This window comes from Aquarana catesbeiana, linkage group LG02 (genome assembly GCF_042186555.1).
Source record: "Aquarana catesbeiana isolate 2022-GZ linkage group LG02, ASM4218655v1, whole genome shotgun sequence".
NCBI lineage: Eukaryota > Metazoa > Chordata > Amphibia > Anura > Ranidae > Aquarana > Aquarana catesbeiana.
This window is the reverse complement of record NC_133325.1, coordinates 698,151,040-698,164,175: the sequence shown is the minus strand read 5'-3', so window position 1 is coordinate 698,164,175 and position 13,136 is coordinate 698,151,040. Positions and strand designations below refer to the sequence as shown.

Genomic DNA, 13,136 nt, shown 5'->3' with positions numbered 1-13,136 from the left:
CAAACTCGTCCCCTCCGGGTCCATAAAATTATAGTCGGGGGGGGGACTTTAACGCCATCCTAGACCATACCAATGACACTTCTAACTCTTTTAGATCTGCCCCTTGAACTGGTGCTGTGGGCGGACACTATCTTGAGCTTTGGTGGTGGAGGAATTCAGAGGACAGGACCTTATTCGCATATTTCGGCTATGCATAAATCGGGATCACGCATAGATTTCTTTGGGTCTGCTTCAACACTGTCACATGTTGTGGCGGCCTCCTACCTCCCAGCAGGCCTTTCTGATCAATCCTCGTTAGAGGTAAGCTTGATTCATGGCGCCTCTCGTGAGCCAGGATGCTGGAGGTTGGCGACACATTGGATAGCCAATCCTCAAATCCAGGAGGTGGTGGGACCCGAACTTACAGAATATTGGGCGCTCAATGAGGGTTCAGCTTCCCTTGATGTGGCTTGGGAGGCAGGCAAGGCTCATGCCCGAGGGGAATATGTCTCCTTTTATTAAGGCAGTGAGATCCGGCTTTGCAGCGCAGCCCACTCAATTGGAGGAGGATGAAAAAATGGCATTGGAGCTCTTCACCGCGCATCCAATGCCTGAAAACTATTCCTCCCTAGCCCAGGCAAGAAGAGCTTTGAGGCTCCATTACACCTCGCTGGTGCAATCTGATACGCGGAAGTTTGTCGCAAAGCTTTTTGAGTCAGGGGACAAGAACGGTAAACTATTGCCCAACCTGGTGGCAGAACCCTCATTCCAAACAGTAATTCGTAGGATCCATGGATGATCAAATTACAGACCTCGAGGGTATACTGAGGGTATACTGAAGGAATTTCATCTCTTCTATAGTAAATTATACCATGACCCGACTCCTACCTTGGCTGAGGCCATACTTGAGGAATTGAGGGAAATCACCTTGCCTTCCCTTTCTGAAGAGGACAGGGACACACTAGATAAGCCCTTAACGCGCCATGAGATAGAAAATGCAATCTACTCCTTACCCAACAACAAATCCCTAGGTCCTGATGGACTACTCGGGGAATGGTACAAAACCCATGCAACTATACTGGCCCCCAGGCTCACTCAACTCTTTGCAGAGTGCCTGGAAACTGGGAGGTTGCCAGACAGTATGTACCAGGCACACATTGTATTGCTACCCAAACTGCGGAAGGACTCCCTCTGTTGTTCATCCTATAGGCCCATTCCATTACTGAATTATGACCTTAAGATACTTACTGCTAGCCAATAGGATTATGCAGGTATTACCGTCCCTTGTCAACATAGACCAGACCGGCTTTATGCCTGGCAAGTCTACAGACATAAATCTTAGACGAGTCTTAACCCATCTCCAGCTCCCGGCCGAGGAGAATGTCTCTCGGGTCTTAGTAGCCCTCGACATCGAGAAGGCATTCAACAGTCAGATGGTCATATACGATGCAGGTTCTCGAGGGTTTTGGCTTTGGCCCAACCTTCCGGAAATGGATCGGTCTACTCTACAAATCCCTCATGGCCTATATTAAATTGAATGGTAAACTATCGCCCTCCTTCCCAATTAGGAGGGGGACGAGGCAGGGGTGTCCCCTCTCTCCTGCACTGTTTGCCCTGGTGATGGAGCCTCTGGTGGAGGCCCGGCGGAAGGCAGATGAGGTGTCTGGGTTCCGAGTTGGTTCAATAGTTGAGAAACTAGCACTATATGCGTACAACCTAATCCTCTTTCTGCGAGACCCTGGCCCCTCACTTTCCGCGGCGCTCCAGATTCTGGACTGCTTTGCTACTCTTTCTGGCCTCCACACCAACTGGAGCAAGTCACTCATTCTTCCCATAGATCAAGGGGCAAATTTACCTCTGCAATGGGCAAGTACCATTAGATACTTCGGGATCAATATCTCTCCCAGGATTTCAGTAAGCTTAATGTGTCCCCAGTGCTGCAATGGTGTAAAACTTAGTTAAAGGCCTGGTCAAATCTCCCGGTAACACTTATAGGAAAAATGTATTTAATTAAAATGAAACTGCTTCCAGTTTTATTGTATATTTTAAGGCATTCTCCGGTCTGGATACCTAAAACCCTCTTCCAACAATTATATTCCCTAATAGCTTCCTTCCTGTGGCAATCTCATTCAGCCAGATTTAGCAGGAAAATGCTACGCAGGCCTTGGACACAGGGGGGACTTGCCTGCCCTGCCTTTACACGTACTATTTGGTAGCAATGCTCACCCATGCCCACAGCTTGTTGGTCTCAAACGATACCAGCGCATCAGTAGTCCTGAAGGCAGCACATCTGGGAACTTATGAGGCCCTTCACAACGCCCTTTATAGGGGGATAGGGGTTCTCAGATACGCTTAACACAGGCTATGAAAGTGGTTGTCAGGTCTGGGTACACGGCGGTAATAAAACCTAACTTGGCGAAAGCCATATGGTCCCCTAGTACACCGCCAGGGTGTAATCCCAGGCTGAGGGAATTTCACTCTCTATAAGACCCTGGCCTGTGGGCTGTCAAAGGCATCAAATACTTGAAGGATATTTGGGATGGTTCGGGGTTGTTTACTTTTGACAGAGTGAAATACAAATTCCAACTTCCAAATTCTTTCTTCTTCAGGTTCCTGAAGCTCCGTCACGCCTTTGACACGCAATTTAAATTGGTTCAGCTCCGGATGGAGCATGACGATCTCGAAACTCTGCTAAATTATACTAACCTCTCTAAGCCACTATCTCAAACATACCGTACACTGCTGCCATCCATTCAGGTTGGATTGGATGGGTTGCGGGACCTGTGGTGGGCGTCGGTGCAAGAGCTGGACAGTGAAGACTGGGAAGACATGTGGGATTACCCGCTTCAACCACTAGTTGGAACTAGGGACAAGTTAATCCAATTCAAAATCCTGCACAGAATATGCTATACGCCCCAACGCCTTCATCGCATATACCCATCCTCATCGGCTGTTTGCTGGAGATGCGCTAGTATCCCTGCTGGCATTCTACATATATTCTGGGATTGCCCACAGGTTCAAGAATATTGGAGGGAGGTGACTCAATTTATCCATGGATTGACTACTATACCTATCTCTCTGACAATCAGTGTCTGTCTCCTCGGCCTTGTGGAACAGCTGGCGTTAGCTAAAGCAACCCGCACCCTAATAGGTATCCTATTATTTTAGGCAAGGAAAGCTATAGTACTAAAATGGAAGTCAGCCAACCCCCCTACCTTGTCATCATGGAAAACATTAATACAATGATACCCCACTACAAAGCAACATATTTATCCCGAGGATGCCCCAAAAAATATGAAAAAGTCTGACACTTGTGGACAGACCCAGAGTCCACAACAGATGATCAGCCTGTTGGGGGCTGCCCTGGTTAGATACCCTTAATAAATACCTGGCCCCATTGAGTGTTGGGGTCCAGGCTCCAGACAGGTGAGGGGTGGTGTTACTCCAGAGGTTGAGTGATCACACATAACCCTAGCTGTTTTTGTAACGTCTGGCTCAGACATATAAGAGGGATGAGAGGCCCTACAGGAATAGGTATCTCCTAATGTTATCCTACCATGTGAAAACATGTGTGGTTGTTTTAGTTTTAACTATAGTTAGACATGTTTAGTTTTGAGATACACGGTGAGTTGTACGCTGTTATGCACATGGCTATGTGCACCAATTGGCCGGGGTATGCCCCAATGGCCCTGTTTTGTACCTCCACAGTGAAATTTTTCAATAAAAATTATTTAGAAAAAAAAACCCACCACAACTTAGCAGCCCACAGCAGCTCAGGATGGCCAATAAATACCCTCAAACCTGCCAATTTTTCTGATAAATTTCAGAACTACCAGACAGGACTAATTAAAGAACATTCTGTCCTCATAAAACATGTTAGTGCAGAGCCAATGCTCATCACCAACGTGATTTAACTGGATAAATTCTGCAATGGATATTCATATATTTATTATGAATGCACTTTCCAACCTATTTTGCATTTACAATTAAATATTAAACCTGAAAGCACTTGCGCAGCATTCAGTGGCAGGTTAACTAAGACATTTTAATGTCAGCCTAGTCAGCACAATGGAGATGTGATGTCTAATGATAAAATGTGTATCTATTGTTGCTCAGCATAATTTTTTATAAAAAAGAGACATGTTTTAGTACAGTTTTTGTAAAAAATAGAAAGAACAATTCATCTTTACCATCCATCACACACACTGTATACCCTGAAAATAATCATAAAACAAAATTCAGGCGTAAAAAAGTAAAATGACCCTAAAGTCGGCATCCCTAATACCCGACTAATTTCAAGCATTCAAACTTTAAAGCCTCCAACTATAAACCTCCAAAACAAAAGCTCATCTGCCTAATGCCCCATGTAGCACTGATCCCCTCCATTGCAGGAGCAGGTAGTTTATATTAGTTTCTCCTGATCCTCTCAGTTGTGACCCATACTGTACTGAACTCGACAATTCATCAACACACCAATGGCAACAATTAGGCCAGTGGTGGCCGTGCACTGAGGGTGCATGGGCACCACCCCCCTTTCCCTGCAGCCGCCTCCCTATCCACGCGCCTGGCCCCTTTCAGGACGCCAGACATATGGATTCCTATGGTGGGGGTGGAAGGGGGTGTTTTTTTTTTAAGCACATGATTAGAGCCAGAGGCTCTAATCGGCTTCAAAAAAGGGTGGGCTCGGGCGCAGAGTGTGTGCCCTGATCCCACCCAATTGTGTGACCATAGCGAATTAATTTTCGCTATCTTCACACTACAGTGCCTCCCCACCAATCAGGAGGCAGGTCAGTGAGACCTGTTTCCCGATTGGTCAAAGCGCCAGGCAAACCTATTGAATGCCTAGTGGTGCTTTGGTAAGCGGAGGAAGCATGAGAGAAGCGGGCACCTCCGATGCTGCTGCTGCCCAAGCGTGGAGGAGAGGAGGAGAGTGGACGGAGACACAGAGGATGCAAGTCTTCAGGTAAGTGCCAGACCTCCCGTGGGGGTGGGGGGGGGGGTCTAGAGCTGCGAGCCCCGAGGGGGGGGGTGTGCAAGTGCCAGCACCTGCAAGCCCTGAGCGGGGGGGTGTATTTATTGCCAGGGTAAGTGGCTGCATTTGACGGGCACAAGTCGCTGCATTTGATGGGCACAAATAGCTGCATTGAATGGGTACAAGTGGCTGCAATGGATGGGCACAAGTGGCTGCATATGACGGGAACAAATGGCTGCATTTGATGGGCACAAGTGGCTGCATGTAATGGGCACAAGTGGCTGCATTTGATGGGCACAAGTGGCTGCATTTGATGAGCACAAGTGGCTGCATTTGATGGGCACAAGTGGCTGCATGTAATGGGCACAAGTGGTTGCATTTGATGAGCACAAGTGGCTGCATTTGATGAGCACAAGTGGCTGCATTTGATGAGCACAAGTGGCTGCATTTGATGAGCACAAGTGGCTGCATATGATGGGCAGAAGTGGCTGCATATGATGGGCACAAGTGGCTGCATATGATGGGCACAAGTGGCTGCATTTGACGGGCACAAGTGGATGCATTTGATGGGAACAAGTGGCTGCATATGATGGGGCACAAATGGCTGCATTTGATGGGTACAGTGGCTGCATTTAATGGGCACAATGGCTGCATTTAATGGGCACAGTGAGGCAGCTGGGGTTCAGTATTTTTCAGTTTGTTTGCCCCCCCCCAAAAAAATTTTGAGCACCGGCCGCCAACTGAATTGGGCCTTAATCACTTTAGTTTTTTTGTAGTTTATTTGTTCAACACTTTGGAGAGAGGGTTGGAATGCAGTACAGCAGTGGTCATCAACCCTGTCCTCAGGGCCCACTAACAGGCCAGGTTTGCAAGATAACTGAAATACATCACAGGTGATATAATTTGCTGCTCGTTGATTGCAGTATTCTAGTCTGCATCTCCTCAAGGTAATACATAAAACCTGGCCTGTTAGTGGGCCCTGAGGACAGGGTTGATGACCACTATAGTACAGGATGCCTAAAAACATCAAAATATTCCTACTTGATGGTGGTCCTAATTTCTTGAGTAGCAGTCCGCCCAGTAATAGCAAATGTGATGTGACCCAAATGAAGCCTGATAGTTACAAATGGATTCGGAATTTAACAGGATACTTAGGAGACCATTTGTGAGCAAACCGGGGCTTCCTATAGAGGATTTCTCAAAGTGCTATTGATCTCCTTGTAGGATCAGATGTTCTGGTAAGCAGTTTGGTTGTCTGCACGAGCACATGGGTGAAAGTGAAGCGGTGTCTACTATAGAGACTCATCTCAGGGGTCAGCACAAGAGCACTTTTTCCTTTGCACTAAGTTGGACATTTGATGGACTGCCATTGTTTCATGAAATTCTTCGTTATTTTTTAGTTTATAGTTGCAAATGAATTTGTGCACATGAGTAATATGGTCACAATTTAATTAGGTAATGTTTGCTTGCACATGTCATTTTATTTCAAGTCGTATGTTTTTGCTTATTGCACTTTATAGGAAATATTCACTTTGTGGATTTTTTTTGCACTTCATTGTAGGAATTTTTGCACTATTGATTAAGGTTTTATTGAATGCCTGATTTGGTACTTATGATTAGCTGGGATTTTTGTATTATCCTAATGCACACTGGTTGGGATAGCGCACAATATTATTACGTCCATGTAAATTATAATGCAATGTTTAATACCGCACTACATTTTTTTTCTATATTATAGATAACAAAATCTATACACAATGTTGCAAAATAAAAAAATCTAACATAAAACAAATAACAATTGCAATACCTGAAGTTCAGATTAGTAAAAAACAGTACTATTTGAAAAACAAAAGAAAAACTTAGAATACAAAATAAAAACTAATAATGAAATGTTACCATCTGCTTTTCAACTCATTCAATTTTTCCTTGTTAGAGGTAGCACACTTCCAACACACAGGCTTTGAAGGTTATGTATACTGTAGATGGGCAAATACACAAGCATCTACTTACATTCCTCCAGTTAAGTAAACCACCTGTATGTTTTATTTATCTGCTCAAAGGGGTACTATAAATAATTTTAAATCTGACTCTACAATGCGCAGTGTACGCATCCAGAAAATGGAAAATATTACCTCTAAAGCACACATCCTTGAGGGCAAATATTGTGTTTCATTTCCATTAAGCATTTAATCACACTGGTACCAGCCTGCGGGCAGCATTTTATTAAAAAATAAAAAGGTGTCTCGACATTTGGTCAGGGATGGTATAAAAAGCCCTCCTCAATTTATTGTTAAACAGCTGCTTTGTTTCTTTACATTTGAATTAGATCGCTTCTATTTTTTGTTTTCTTTTTTTTTTTTTTTTTTCTATCTGTGCAAGAAGATAGGTACAGTATTACATGAACAAACTTTGATGGAAATTATAAGAATACTTTATAAGTAAATACTTTATAAACTATAAGAAAACTTTGATGGGAATGATAACAATACACTAGTGTTATGCTAAGGTCAGTAATTGATAAACTTATAAAATATTATAAAGACTCTATATAAAAAATAAAACCGTAATTAACACGTGTATACCAATAACAGAATCTAAAATACTCATTCATAACAGACATTTTTAATTCAGTCACTGCAACTAAATATCACTCAGTGTTCTTAAACAAAATAGGGAAAACAAAACACAATTTGGAGGTGCTTTTTTTTTTAAATTTTACCAATGACTCTTCAGAGACAGAATTTTACATACATCAATGGTCTAAATTTATGTCAAACCTACTGTATATAGAAGTTGTCCAACACCCCACTACCCATAATCTGCCGGTTCATTCCCAACTACAGGTACTGGCTCAACCAACAGTTTGTCATCCACTTGAAACATAAACCATAAAGAGCAGAGAGCATGCCACATTCTGATGTAAACGTCACTCTTACAGGTTTATTAATGCAAACAATGCACAGGCAAACAACCTGAACACATGTCCATTAATGCATTTAACTCAATAAATTTATTTGTAGTCTCTACAAATTGTTTGACTGAAATTTATTAGAGGTGGTGCAATGAATTATGAGTGCACTTATCCTTTACAGTACACCTACACGCTAATGTTAACATAAAGCTGTTGTTAACAGTTTTGCAGGTACGGATAAATAAGGGCTAATAAAAAGCCTAAAAAAACGTAGTATTCTTTTTTAAGAAAATACTGGTCCAGGTGAGATCAGACTGGTGGTCTGGTGAAGTATTATCTCCCATAAATGTAAAGATTTTACTTAGTCACTGGTATTTATCCATTTCAGTAAGTTTGTTAACAATGATGCAAGGCCATTGATTATGAGGTTTCTGCCAGTAATGCTAGGGGAAGTGATGTGCAGACTGTTCCTTCAAATAGTTGCTCCATTGAAATACTGAACCACCTATTTAGCAGAGGCCACGTCACCAATGCCTCAACACTGCATGGAGGGCCCAGAGGCATACAATTCTTCAGTCAAATATTTTGACAATGTCAATTAATATTAATTGTTATAATGCAGCAAGAGTACAATACATTAGGCGCCTCTGAAGACATCCGTTTGCGATGAAACATGTCAGGCAGGTTGACACCAGCATGCTGAACACTGCAGCCAATTGCTTTCCTCTGATGCATGCATTCCTGATTTTTAACTGTAAGTTACTACAATAAATCTGTTTAATTGTCATTACTATTGGTCGCCTATTTTTTCTTCATTGAGCATTGCTGATCGTTTTACTGAGAGCCTGCATTTTGATGTGAGTCCCTGGAGAAGTTTATTGAGTGAGATTATTATCTGGACACTGCTGTTCCAAGCCTTAAGGGTGTATGGTGGAGGCCGATATGTTGGATGAGCTGTGGATTAAATTACATGCCTAGCTTTTTTTGCCTTCTGGTAAGCAGATTACTTTACCACGTGGTGCTGAGCGCTTTCACATCTATGCACTTTAACTGGTGACTGGAACATTCCTTCCTTTACCTTGGACTCACTAAATTTAACATCATCATTTTTAGCACTGCTTTCATAGACTTTGGACTTTTGTGTTTGGTTATCAACAAACTATGCTGGCTGCTCTTATTTTTAACGAATAGCGCAGATAATTACATTTTTTTTATACAATACATTAGCAAAGGTTCTTTATTGGACCCTAGTACATTTCATACTGAGTGTATAATGGTCTTTGGTCAATTTAATTTAATTTATTTTAAATGTTTACAAGTTTATCTGCTGACCCTTTTTATATTTTTTTAATTACGTTATTATTATTATACACGATTTATATAGCGCCAACAGTTTGCGCAGCGCTTTACATTGTAGAGGGGGAACAGCATAATTACAATACAGAAGGGGCAGGAGGGCCCTGCTCATGGAGCTTGAATTCTAAAGGGAGGGGGGACATGGTACAAAAGGTAATCGCTGTGGGGATGATTTTAAGGAGTGGCTACAGTTCTTAGGTGGGTGTGGGATAGGCTTCCCTGAATAAATTCGTTTTCAGGAATCTCCTAAGAGTGGACAGGGTAGGGCCTGTTCGGACATTCTGGGGTAGGGAGTTCCAGAGGATGGGAGAGGCTCTAGTGAAGTCCTGTAGGTGAGCGTGGGAGGTGGTAACAAGGGAGCTAGAGAGCAGGAGGTCCTGGGAGGAGTGGAGTGGACGATTTGGGCAATTTCTGCAGATGAGGTTGGTGATGTAGCTGGGTGGTGATGTTGTGGATGGCCTTGTATGTTGTGGTTAGTATTTTAAGTCATATACAGTGGGGTAGCGGAAGCCAGTGAAGGAATTGGCAGAGGGGCAGCAGTCACGGATCGGATAGTGAGGTTTATGAGTCTAGCAGCAACATTCATAATAGACTGAAGGGGGATAGCCTGTGTAAGGGTAGGCTATTAAAGGAGAAGGTTGCAGTAGTCAAGGTGGGAAATAACCAAGGAGTGAATAAGTTGCTTTGTGGTGTCCTTAGTCAGGAATGGGCGAATTCTGGAGAAGTTACGGAGGTTAAGGCGGCAAGATATAGCCAGTGATTGGTTGTGGAGGCTGAAGGAGAGGTCAGAGTCAAGGATTACACCCAGCACCCTGGCATGTGTGGAGGGACCAATGGTTGTGCTGTTGATCTTAATGGTAAAGTCATGGGGAGGGAACAAGAAAGAGGAAATACAACAAGCTCAGTTTTAGAAAGACTGAGTTTGAGAGAGTGGTGTGACATCCATACCGATATGTCATTCAGTAAGTTTGTGATCCGTGAGGAGAGGGTGAGTTGAGGAGTGGAGAGATAGATCTGGGTGTCGTTGGCATAGAGGTGGTATTGGAAGCCATGGGAAGTTATCCACTGGCCCAGGGAAGAGTAATTTTTAGTATGGGGGTGACCAGTGCGTGTTTGAGCGGGGAGGGAAAGGTGCCAAGGTGTGGGTTAGAGAGTTTACTTTGGTTTGTGTCCATTGCATTAGGTTAAAAGAGGAGGTTAGGTTGATTAGTTGTGAGGTGGTTGTGGTGTTCACATAGCCATGCAGAGAAGTCTTCCAGAAAGCGTGACACTGGTCCAGGAGGACGATAAATGACTGCGACCCTCAGACAAACTGGAGAGAAAAGACGAATGCAGTGCACTTCGAAAGAGCAGGGGGAAAGAGAGGGGGGTGTGGGAAGAACCTGGAAGGTGCATTGTGGGGAGAAGAAAAGTCAGACGCCACCTCCTTTTTGTGCACTGGGTCTTTACATGTATACAATCTTTATTTTATAAACTATCATTGAATATGAGGTGCTTGCATGATTGGTCTTATTATACCTAGCTAGGGATGTTAGCTGTATTGCTGTAACATTAGCTGATTGCCTCCAATTCCTGATCATTATTTAAGGAAGAACACTATAAGCTTGTATGAAGTATTATATTTATGCGTTTTGTTTTTTACATTATAAAACATTATTTTGTTAAGTCAAACTTTGAAGCAACCAGCTTCAGTTTGAAAATATGAATTACATACACTCATATACCCTCCCAAAATCTGCATACAATAAAGAGATTAAAAATATAAATTTTATTTAGAAAGACTTAGTACAAGACATTACACAAGTAAACCAGGACTTATACCAAGTTTGGAACGGCTGTTAACCATAGCCCCAAAATGTTTTCAAACTTATCTGGACACACCCTACTAATATAAAGTTGATTGTACTCAGGTAAAGTGTAATTGAATATATTAAAGACTTATAGATTTTTTTATTTTATTACTTTGAATTATATTTTATTATTTTATTTATATTGATTCTCTTATTCAACCTGGAGGATATAAATACTGTTTTTTTTTTTTTTTTTTTATCTACTAATGTGCTTACATGTTTTTTCACTTAAAAAGTAACTCCAATTTTGTTGAGAAAAAAACATCCCCCCACCCAGGTAATCTACTGTATGTACATTACAAGAAGTTTTAACCACTTGCCTACCAGGCCAATTCTGACATTTCTCTCCTACATGTAAACATCATCATTTTTTTGCTAGAAAATTACATAGAACTCCCAAACATTATATATGTTTTTTTTTAGCAAAAAACCCTATAGAATACAATGGCGGTCATTGCAACGTTTTATCTCGCACGGTATTTGCGCAGCAATTTTTCAAATGCGTTTTTTTGGAAAAAAAATTTTTGTGCTTAAAAAAAAACAAAACAAAACAGTAAAGTTAGCCCAATGTTTTTGCATAATGTGAAAGATGAAGTTACGCAGAGTAAATAGATACTTAACATGTCACGCTTTAAAATTGTGCGCACTCATGGAATAGCGCCAAACTTCGGTACTTAAAAATCTCCATAGGCAACGCTTTGAAAATTTTTACAGGTTACCAGTTTAGAGTTACAGAGGAGGTTTAGGGCTAGAATTATTGCTCTCGCTCTAACGCACGTGGCGATACCTCACATGTGTGGTTTGAACGACGTTTACATATGTGGCGGCGGGGCTTACGTGTACATTCCCTTCTGAGCGCGAGCTACCGGGGACAGGGGCGTTTTAAAAAAATTTTTTTTTTTTTTTATTTAACTTTTTTTTATTTTATTTTTTTTTAATCACTTTTATTCCTATTACAAGAATGTAAGCATCCCTTGTAATAGGAATCTATCATGACAGGTCCTCTTTATGGAGAGATGCGGGGGTCAATAAGACCCCACATCTCTCCTCCAGGCTGTAAAGCATAAGATCGGAAAAAAAAAATTCTCTGATCTCATGCTGGCAGCCGCTGATCGCGGCTTTGTTTACAATGCGGGGTCCAGGCGTGACATCATAACGTCACACCCGGACCTCCGACGGTCATAGAGATGACTGGTGACCATCTGGTCACCGGAAATCTCCATGCTCGTCATCCAGCGGCGGGTGATTCTTTCTCCGGGTCCCCGATGGCACTGAGAGAGCCCGGAGAAGCACCGGATGGCGGCGGGAGGGGGGGCGTCCCCTCCCGTCGCCTATAAGAACGATCAAGCGACGGAAGTGCCGCTATGCTCATTGTTATCGTACACAGAATCGCCTGCTGAACAGAATGATATCTGAATGATGCATTAAGCTACAGGCATCATTCAGATATCCCCCCCCCCCAATGTGAGGACATCATTTTACTATGGCCGCGTTGCCAATTAAACTTTGTTGCAGATTCCTACCTTTTGTTATTCTGGAAAAATCCCAGTGTGTTTGTCTGTATCTATGTGGGAAAGTGAGTCTAATGGGAGTGGTTTTATAATTATCAATCAGCTGTGCACCTGTAGGGCTCTAATGAGGAAAGCTGCTGGACCTGCATCCCTTTAGGTGTGATTTCCTATTGAGGAGGATCTCACCAAAAATTACATTTTTGTTGCGGGGGATTCCTGAAATCTGACTTGTAGATTTCTGGGAAATTGGTGAGCCAAATCACACAAGCAGGAAATGATGTTTCCGGGGGGGTGTTGTACAGAACACCTCCAGGTAGTCATTGTGCATTGCATTTTCAGAAAATTACAAAGCTGGAGATTGAAAAGAAAGGTAATTTGTAATAGCAATTAACTGCAATATGACTTGACGCAATTGTATACGCTATATTATTTTTACTTTGTTATTTTTTTACCCCACAAAAGTGGAGTTCCCCTTTAATGCTAGGTTATTTCCAAGGGTTTTTGTTTGTGAGTGGGTGATATAAAAATAGAGCAAGTCTTATTAGCAGGCCGAAACT

General features: G+C 42.5%; 1 protein-coding gene across 3 annotated transcripts in view; it reads right to left on the bottom strand.

The window, feature by feature from the left end:
- SPECC1 (sperm antigen with calponin homology and coiled-coil domains 1) overlaps nucleotides 1-13,136 on the bottom strand; it is a 588,472-nt gene that overhangs the window by 17,888 nt on the left and 557,448 nt on the right. The window lies entirely within an intron of this gene.